The following is a 10,130-nucleotide window of genomic DNA, read 5'->3' on the forward strand; positions in this document are numbered from 1 at the left end:
CCTCCTAGGCTCGGCTAGCTTCCTTACCCTTCGCACTCGTCGAGTCAAATGCGAAGACCCTTGCCCATTTTCCACTACATCCGGGCGCCGATGTAGCGCGCCACTAAGGATGCGACGACCCGATCCTCACTCACTTGCCACCGTATCCGGATCAAGATACAGCGCGCCACCTTGGGGGTGACGGCCCGGCCCTTGCCCATTTTCCACCACACCCGGGTTCCGATGTAGCGCGTCGCTGAGAGGGTTACGCCCCAACGAAAATCTTTTGGGTTTCATCTCCATAAGAGTGGCTGAGTTTTTACGTTGGCTCGCCAAGCCTATCACAACCCTCCTCCTTTACCCGGGCTTGGGACCGGCTATGTTGAGACAACATAGGCAGAGTTCGATCCAGGAAAACTATAGTGAATACAATAGTAAAAAGTGTATGAAGAAGTCCCAAGAAAAAAATCAAAATCTTTCATACTTTTATTTTTTGCGGGGTAAAACCTTTCACATTACAATGTGCTGAAGATTTTCCCAACAATTAAATCAACCATATACGCAAGAGTCAATTGCCCATTCACTGGTCACCAAAGAACAACAATTTAAGGAGCATAAGTCGACTAATTACAACTGCAGATAAGTTGACTACAAACCTTCCTGGCTATTACTATAGTAAGCAATCGGCAACTCTAAGTACGGTAACAAAGCAAGTCTCCTGATTCTAATAACAACAGCACTAAGTTGTAAAGGCTTGTGTTACATCAATTTATCCCATTGTGCGCATGAAAAAATGAATTGCTAGATATATGTTTCCAATCAACTATCGTATGAATTCGTCAACTTTTATCTGGAGATTTTGAAGTAGCAAAGTATTCCCTCAACTTACAAAATTGGAAAGATCAAGGCTTTTGCTAAGCTGGGAGCATTCATATGACATGTTAGTCTTCAAAATTGATCTCTAACTAAAAAAGAGCTTGCTGAACTGAAAATCTGTACTACATGCACAACTTCTGTCAGGAAAGTGATAGTGGTTTAGAAGCCTGATCCGCTAGAGTATCATCACCGGAAATTTGATTGATCATCCAAGATGATTTAACCAGAACTGAAAGCAAACGATCTTATACATGAATACCTATATGGTTGTAATCAGAACTAAAACACACTATTTTAAACATGGGCGGGAAAGTATAAATGAGTGCAGTATTTGGGAGATTATGATGGTGTACTAAACATAAATATAACCAGTCAGCTTCTATAGGGAATGCAAATACTCATGGAATAAAAAAAATAGAGCACATCTTTGCAGAAATAAGGTACAGGTTTCCTTACCTGTAGGCAAAATGTAACATACTATTTTATTTCTTGCAGCCCTTAGCATCCTGTCAAAATTAATAAGAAGTCATGTCAGATGGTCTGTGAAAGCGGATACATGAATGGTGCTAACATGATATATTTTCTGCTTGCTAGCAAGTTATTAAGCAAGATCATCAAATATTTCTTTACAGACCACATGTGAGTTTTGCCACGTTTTCAGGAGAGTTATTTTCAAATTTGTAATCTGAGGACTGACCAAGAGATACTCACATCAGTCAAAATAGGAATCCTAGGCGCTAAATTTGAGATGTCCATGATTACTCCAACGTAGTAACCAACCCATACTCTGTAAACTGAGCTTTTTAAATACTTCAAAAAGAAGTATACATACAAGAATGTGTCTTCCATAGGTATGTTTACTTTTTCTAAAAGTGTATTCAAATGGGAGTAGTATGTGAAAAAGGTGAAGACTAATAATGTGGTATGCATATATCATAATTATTATGAATACACTGGTAGGTGTAAAAAAGGCTGAATTGAAATGGCCGCAAATTTCCTCCAGCCACGAATGTAGCCATACCCATGGTGTCCAAAGAGCACCTTCTGGTTCTTGGTGAATACCTTGCGCATGGTGGGGCACAACCACTCTAGAAGAGAGTGGCAGCTAGGCGAGGCAGATTAAGACCTGAGCGAGGGCTGCAAAGTGAAAGCCAGAGCAGAGTGGTGATTGTAGACTGATGATTATGAATAAAAACATACAAATCTAATAGATTTGAGATTTGTTATACTTATCCAATTTGTACATTTTGTAATATAATTCAGCACTAATGCCATTACACCATCTAGCATCATCTAGGATTTTAGCATCTCTAGCTCTAGTAGTCTAACAAAGCATAGAACTGAAAATAAACACTCAATTCAGGAAGTTTTTATGAACTGTACGCCACATAAGAAATGCCCTATGTGCTTGCAATCCGACAGCCATCTGATTTTCCATTCTTCCAACCACCGGCGCATCATTTTCACATAAAACTTGCACGCCCAGGCATTTTTTTGTACAACTACGAAATGAGCAGTAAATTAGGAATGTGTCGCCAATCAAAATGAAGTCCACTTCCCATAATGTTTGTAAAGAAATCAACATCATAAAGCTCTTGGACTACCTTCCATTCAAGCTGACCATGAAGTTTTGCTGCTGGAATCCTCTTTGGAGATGTAACAACCTGTAGAAAATAAATAACTTATATGACTGGCACAGCAAAAACATATCATCATGCAAAATATAGTTATGTACATTCAACAAGATATAGATGACAACATTCTATGAGAAGAAATCACACTGTCCTATAGAGCACAATCAAACTATTCCTAGTTCAGTTTAGTATAAAAGTACTAAATTACTAAAGGAGAGCTAGTTCTCACATAGGAATAAAATAAGATCAATCACACAGGGTCTGACATTCATATAGATACAAAAATATCTATGTAACATCACGACACTTGCAAGGTACTCCCTCCGTCCCAAAATAAGTGACTCAATTTTGTACTGAAGCTAGTACAAAGTTGAGTCACTTATTTTGGGACAGAGGGAGTAACTGTAAAGCATGCACATTCCACCCAAATCTGAGAACTTGTTGTAAATATGTTACAACATTCAACGAAGATTGCCTTTTTTGTCGGGCGCCTGTTCACGTAGGCCTCAAGTTTTGTGGGGCTCCTGTTCACGTTCTTGCTTGTTACTCCTTCTGAACCTGGAGCACCAAAGCCTGCAGCTATTTTTCCTCACACTAAATTAGGAACCACATAAAAACTATTTGCCAATTGTAGCACTCACTGATAGAAATGGTTAAGTAGAAAAATTCAAAACAAAAAACGGAACAACAAAAGGAAGCTCACCAAGCTAACTCCTAGTTGAGCTTCATGTTGTCGCACTGATGGATCACGTCCATTGTCCGGGGGGGCAATGGGAGATCTACATGTGGGGAAAGTATGTTGGCGCTCTCGCCATGACCTCAGACAATGCACATGGAACAAGTGCCCACAAAGCAGCTTCTTTGCTATTGTCGTCTCTTCACGACAGATAATACATGTAACATCACTCCTGAATCCATAAATATATCTAAATCATAAACAAGAACCATAGTTGAATAAACTGAAACAATGCCAGTGAAATTAAATAACTCACACATTAAGCTCATCTGCTGTAGCATCTGGAAAGCGTCCATTCATGGTGGAAGTTATCTTTCTGTGGTGCACATAATCTGAAACACGAATTTTGAAGTTGCGCAAGGTCTCATACAGCTCACGGATCAAGTGTAGTGGGACACCATGGTTCCTGATATGGTATAAAATCAGATATAGGGAAAGATCTTCATAAGAGAACCGACAGGAAGATATCTATGAAGAAGAGCATATATAAAGATAAGTGCGCAAGGTCACAGATAAGCTCCAAATAAAATGTATACACTGCCTTTTTCTCTCATTGACCTTCCGTTAGAAATAGCTTATTTTTAAAGCCAAACCTCAAACATCTAGCACAACAGGACACAATGTAAATTTTTAGAGGACGAATCATCACACCAACAAAATGTATACAGTTAGGCCAACAACATATACACATGCATAGTGGTGAATACACCTGATAAAAATATAAAGGCTGGGCACTGGATACCCTTATACCCATTGCTAACATGACCCACCATGCAAACGGTTACCAACAGAACTGAATATCAAGATAACCAGGGAAAACAAATTACTAACAGAACTATGTATGTTGTGCAGCTAATCAAACATCTCTCTAAAACAGACCAGTGAAGATAATTTGCTCACAGAATCATATATGCTTATGCAAGAAATGAAATATCTATATTAAATAAGCAGTGAAAAAACATTTATAAAGAACAGATCAAAGAAAGTAATTTCCTCCCAGAATCATGTATGTATGTATGTATGTGCAACTAATTACACATCTGTATAAGCAATTACAGAAAAAAATGGTCCCAAAAGATTATCAACACTGGAGCACACACGAGAGAATAATTGGTGCAAGAAAAAGGCCATCGGGCTTCAATGCCAATCTACACTGCCATCAAAGGACAAACAATTAACATAGTTCAGATGTTTTAGTACCTGATAACTTAATGCTTCTAGTGTTTAAAATAAAAGACTTGCATGTTTTATTGCTCCAGGTACATCATTTGTCCAATGAAGCCCAAGGCAGCTTATTAAATCCTGGGAGCTTCAGAAATCAAGAGCCACATCAATAGAGGAGTAGACAATGCAAGATCACAATTTATCTTGTCCCTTATACTTTTAAATTTGACAATTAGCTGCTCAAACCTAAAATCTGTTGACCACTCAAGCATAAGAAAGCATACTACAAATTGACAGTAAAATGGGGGGCCAAATACATTAGTTTTCAAGGGAGCTGGAGAAAGTATGTGGATCCAGTGTAGTTTACTCTAATTATATGCAAATGAAACCAACAAAAACACTAAAAGTATATTTACTTTTCTTTGTTAGGAATCAACTAATAACTTTCACACATACTGCCCTCCTCTGAGCAGTTCTCCTTGAGCATTTTTATAAACAGTTAGTGCTCGCATTTGCATCCTCAAAGGAAAAATGAATGAGATGGTTGGGGACTCACCTGCGCACCTGAAGACCGTGAAGACGCGAGCTAATCGAGCACGCACCCAGGATGCGAGGTCATGCACTAGCTGCGGCTACCGTCACCCACCCGCTGAGGCCGCCGTCCGCTGCGCCACTAAACAAGCCGCCTACGGTGCTAGGTTCAAGACGCGAAGGACCGCGTCGAGCCAAGATGACTCCCTGGCTGGCATCCTCTCCTCTTGGGTTGAGCTCCTCCTCCCTCAGCTCCCTCGCGACGAGGTCTCCTCCTGCCCCGGCTTCCTCGCGACCTGAGCAGATGAGCACCTCGGGAGGCCATGGATTTCCTCGACAGGGACAACGGAGCTCCTGGGGCTGTGGCTGTGGTGAGTGAGGGAGAAGAGCGAACGGAGGAGAGAGAGGTGCGGCGGCTGCAGTGGAGCGAGGGAGGAGTGGGGGTGTGCCGGCAGAGGATTGGAGGCTAGGGTTCGTGCAGTGCGTGGTGTGTGCGCGGCGCGTGGGGCGAGCGGGTTGGGCAATTCTTTCGCACCCTAGTAAGCATGCACATGCAACGGACGTCTCAAACGTAAAACAAATGAATTCACATAATATAAAAAATAAACATTTTTAAAAATATAAATCAAATGGATACACAATGTTTGATGTCGCTCAAATTGTATTTTCAAAAGCGAGACATAATAGTGGTTATGTTGCTGCATAGAGTAATAGCAGAAAAATATTCTCATTTAAATAAAATCAGCAATTATTTATTAATGCTGTAATATAGGCATGTAGTATAGTTTTCTCTTCGAGTGTAGCCAGGAAAAAAAAAGTATAAACTGCCTTACGGTGCAATTATATTGTTCAAGATGCTTAATTCTCGAATCTTATTTTATTCTACTAATCTGCATAGCAAAATATATATTTGTACTAATTTGGATCAAATTATATATGTTTTTTGGTTGTGTGGACTGCCAAAATTATATAGCTATCTACTATGGATAATAATAAATAGAAGATGATATGTGACTACAACAACTTCTATATGAAATAAAGATGATTTACAAAAACTAATTGAAATGTAAAAGGGCTAAAAGAAATTCAATAATTATCATGATAGAAAATATTTATCCGGTTTTGTATATGTTTATGCGTTGGCAACCATACTAACTTACAATGATGTAAGACGTTTTGTACGTACAGAAACTGAAATGAGTTATGAAGAAAAATAAAGATGGAAGGAAAAGTATTCTAGAGTATTTGTCAAGCTTAACCTTATCAAACTTTCAGGTCAGCTTTTAAATTACAAAAAAATGATGAATCCTCAAATAAGAAAGAGCCAACAATTTGAAACATGCTACAAAACTAGTGAAGATAGAAAGCATTCATCCTCTTTTTCCTTGTCGTAAGGAGTAGCTTCAGCATACATTTGCAATAGTGTAATACCCGATCCGGAAAAAGTTGTTCATTATTATTATTGGAGGAAAGAGGCGCACAGACAAAGAAAGAGAGGCGGTGCAAATTTTTTTTAGAAAAGGAGGATGACCCCCGGCCTCTGCATCTGGGAGATGCATACGACCACTTTATTGATTATTCACGAGGACCTTACAAAGTATTACAACAAAATGCCTGAATCCGCCATCTTGGCAACATATGCCACTACTCCTATCCATATGATGAAGGGGTGCTACCTGGGCCAAATACCCGGTCTACTCACCTAAGCCTATCATCAAAAGCCAGAAGCCCCAGCCAAGCCACATACCGGGTCTGGGGCATAAACTGGTCTGACGCACTCACATGTGTCGTCGCCGCCATCTTCCACAGGTCCGTCTTCAGAGCAGATATTGAGGCTTCTACCTTGTCAGGCCACTCCGCCATCGACGCCACCTTGACGCCAGACAACTACCTCCACCTGCGCGAGTCCATCACCGCGTATCGGGCGCCGAGTCTCCACTGCACCACGCCGCCGAGATCCGCCGTCATCAATGTGAAGGATGAAGTACCGCTCCACCAAAAAAGGCGCCCGCTAGTCCCTCGAACCCGTGTACGCCTCCAAGAATGACGCCCCCAAGGAGGAAACGACACCAACGCGCTACCGTCATCCGATCAACTGATCTAGGATTTCCCCCGGAGGTAGCGGATAGAGGTCTAGAGCTTCTCCACGGCGATGCCTTCAAGAAGGTAATGACACCATAGGGTGCCACCAACGCCGGTCGTGGCATCAAGCCGAGCACAAGGTTTTCACCCGGATCCGCTCGAAGAACCTCCATCACGTATTGTGTGCACGGGTCGCCGCCGATCTGAGCCGCCGCACATGGAGCAGGCCGCACCGACCAGATCAGATCTGTCCGGAGGGCACAACCCGCATGGTGCCGACCCAACCACCAGGCCCTCCATGCCGCCACCGCCGATCCGAGGTCAGATGGTGTGTCGCCGCAGACCCGGCCACCGCCGCCGAACGCCGCCCTTGGCCGAGGCAGCCGCCGCCGGAAGGCAGGCCCGCCACGCCGCCAGGCCAGATCGGCCACCGCCCGCACGGCGCAGGCAAGAGGGAAGACCCCCGCCACCGCCATCAGCCCCGGGCTATAGCCGGCAGCGTCCTTCGGCGGCGGAGGAGGGAGGGGAGGACGGATGGGGAACCCTGGCGGCTAGGGTTTTAGATCCCGCATGTCTTCAAGTTTATATGATTTCTCTGTTCCAATATACGGCAGCTGTATTAGAACAGATCCTTTGAAGGATCTATTTATTGGAACTCAGCCGGATTAGTTTCTTCATTGGATCCTTATGTATGGTAAAATTCTCTTTATTGGAATGCAGTAGAGATTGCATACCTTTATAGAACAGCGAGAGATATTTTCTAACAACAGTTACGAGTCATGTGACCCGTTTTAGATGTATAGAATCATGTAACTGAAATAGTAGTACATCTTCAATATCTTGCCTCCTACTGAATCTTACATAATTTACTGGATTGCTATGCAATTATGTTAAAATGACGCGTGTAAAGTTTTCTCTAAGAATGAATCATATATTATGATTTCCAACCTATCCCTAGAGAGAGTGCCTAGGCAGGTGCAAGCCACCTTAATTCCAGATAAAGCAACGTCATACGTAAAACACACACTGATCAAATAGCATAAATAAGGCAATTCTAATCAAGGGGGTGGCGTTACCTCTTGATACGGTCTAGTTTTAATGCATATAGTGGTACGAAGTAAAGCCCAAGGAAGCCGACATGAACATGAGAAGTAATCATGGGAAATAGACTCTGCATCTTGACTTCTTCAGTATCCTTCTTGATCCTACTTTGTAAGACAAGATTGTTGCATTTTTATGTATGTGCCATATATAATTACACATTTTCAGTGCAGCAATCGGCAACCTAAGATAATCCCAAATCTATAATTCTAGATTGCTTGAAGCCCCACGATTCTTATTTAATATTTAATGCACGTGCACCCACTGAACAGACACTTTGTCAGCGTGGGTGTTGCGAATGGAGCTGAAGTCAATGCGGACGCCGATGGTTGCCAGAGAGCATGCCCTGGACGTGGATGGAGTCGTCGCAGTAGCGGCAGAAGAACGCCTGGCCTGCAGGCAGAAGACGATGGCGGCGATAGCACGTGTGTTCCCGGAGGAAGACGAAGCTCCTCGCGCTTCCCCATCGTGGCTAGCGTGCATGATGGCGGCAAGCGGCTCGCGATTAGCTTCCTAATAGGATGAATGCGTCCGAGATAAGTTTTTTAATAGGATGGATTTGTCTGAGATTAGTTTCCTAATAGGATGAATGCACTCTGATTTAGTTTCCTAGAATAGGATGCACTCTGATTTAGTTTCCTAGAATAGGATGCACCCGTGATTATTAGTTTCTTAATTGCTCAGGCGTGGAGTTTCATATTTTCCTCCACGGTGGAGTACGGTCAGTCAATGTAAATTGCTAAGTGCACACAGAAAATGGTTTAGGTTAAGGCTAACCGTTAGATTAATTTTAGTGGGCCTAATCATGCGGTGGTATTGAATCTGTGTACGCTTTGTGGGGTGTGCTTAAAAAAGTTCTCGTTTGATTGTTTAATAGTAGTATAGATGAGCGCATCTCACCCAGCCAATCCATACGACGGACGAGCCCACCAGTTATAGGCCAGAGAAAACCACCACGTGGTGAAAATAAAATTTACTAAAGGTGAAGATCCAACGGCACAAACAAGTCAAAGGCCAGATCGGACGGCCAGAACTGCACAAAATCGGGGGAGCTCTGTGGAGGAGGGTCGGCTAGCATCCTTATAGGTTTAAATGAGTTGTTGAGTTATGTTGTGATGACATGTTGTACAACACAATTAAGATAAAACTAACCCCTGTTTAAAACCTATGGCACTGACGTGTGGACCCCACATGTCAGGTTTGACCCTAGTTAGCGCAGTTGACCTGCTGATGCAGGCATGACGCAGTGCTAACGCAATAAGTGATTTTCTGGGTTTAAAATAATTCAGAAAATTCCAGGAAATGTTATAAACTTCAAAAAATCACAGTAAATCAACCGTAGCTCAGATTGAAATAATTTATATATATGAAAATTTATTAGAAAAATTTCAATCTATCCATCTGTACAAGTTTCATGCATGACAACCCAACTTATACCTATTGTATAAGTGAAAACACATAAAGGGCATGTAAGATGCTTAAGTTTGGAGTGGCATTTGAATCCTTGATTCAAATGAGCTCCATTGAACTTGTTGCTAGATGCATTAGCATAAACCACATCACATCTACATGCCATGATCATGCATCATATTGTTGCATATGCTTGTGTACTGATTGCCGGCACCGTCCTTCTCGATAGGTCCTACTCCGGAGACCGTTCCAGAGTACCTGTCAGAGGAGTAGTTCCCCCCTTGTTGATTTACCAGGCAAGCAAAACCTCCTTGGTCATTCCGATACAATCCCACTCTCTCACTCCTGCTCTCTTTTATTGCATTAGAACAACAACGATTCAACTGCTACATTGTTTTGTGGTAGTTGAACCCATTCCTCTGCATGACCTATCATTGCCACAGTAAATAGTTGAAACCCACTAGCATGTGTAGGAGTTGATTGAGCCATGTTGTGTTCCTACCATGCCATGCCTGCTATTGCTTAGAGTTGTGTCAGGTGCGATTCATTGGGAATGAATTGGAGTGTTATGCCATGTTCTGATGCTGGGAGTTAAGCGTGTGAACACGATTTGGTAA

General features: G+C 42.3%; 1 pseudogene across 1 annotated transcript; it reads right to left on the reverse strand.

Moving 5' to 3' along the window:
• Window positions 1–563: 563 nt before the first annotated feature.
• Window positions 564–7,478, reverse strand: LOC125531351 (ERAD-associated E3 ubiquitin-protein ligase HRD1-like; annotated as a pseudogene). Its single transcript, XR_015609889.1, has 9 exons — window positions 7,283–7,478; window positions 3,684–3,783; window positions 3,482–3,631; window positions 3,193–3,397; window positions 2,965–3,068; window positions 2,460–2,519; window positions 1,877–2,357; window positions 1,312–1,361; window positions 564–1,084 (listed from the first exon to the last, which is right to left on the reverse strand). The product of XR_015609889.1 is annotated as an ERAD-associated E3 ubiquitin-protein ligase HRD1-like (transcript).
• Window positions 7,479–10,130: the final 2,652 nt, after the last annotated feature.

This window comes from Triticum urartu, chromosome 7A, assembly GCF_056163025.1.
Source record: "Triticum urartu cultivar PI428250 chromosome 7A, HENAU_Tu73, whole genome shotgun sequence".
NCBI classification, from domain to species: Eukaryota; Viridiplantae; Streptophyta; class Magnoliopsida; order Poales; family Poaceae; genus Triticum; species Triticum urartu.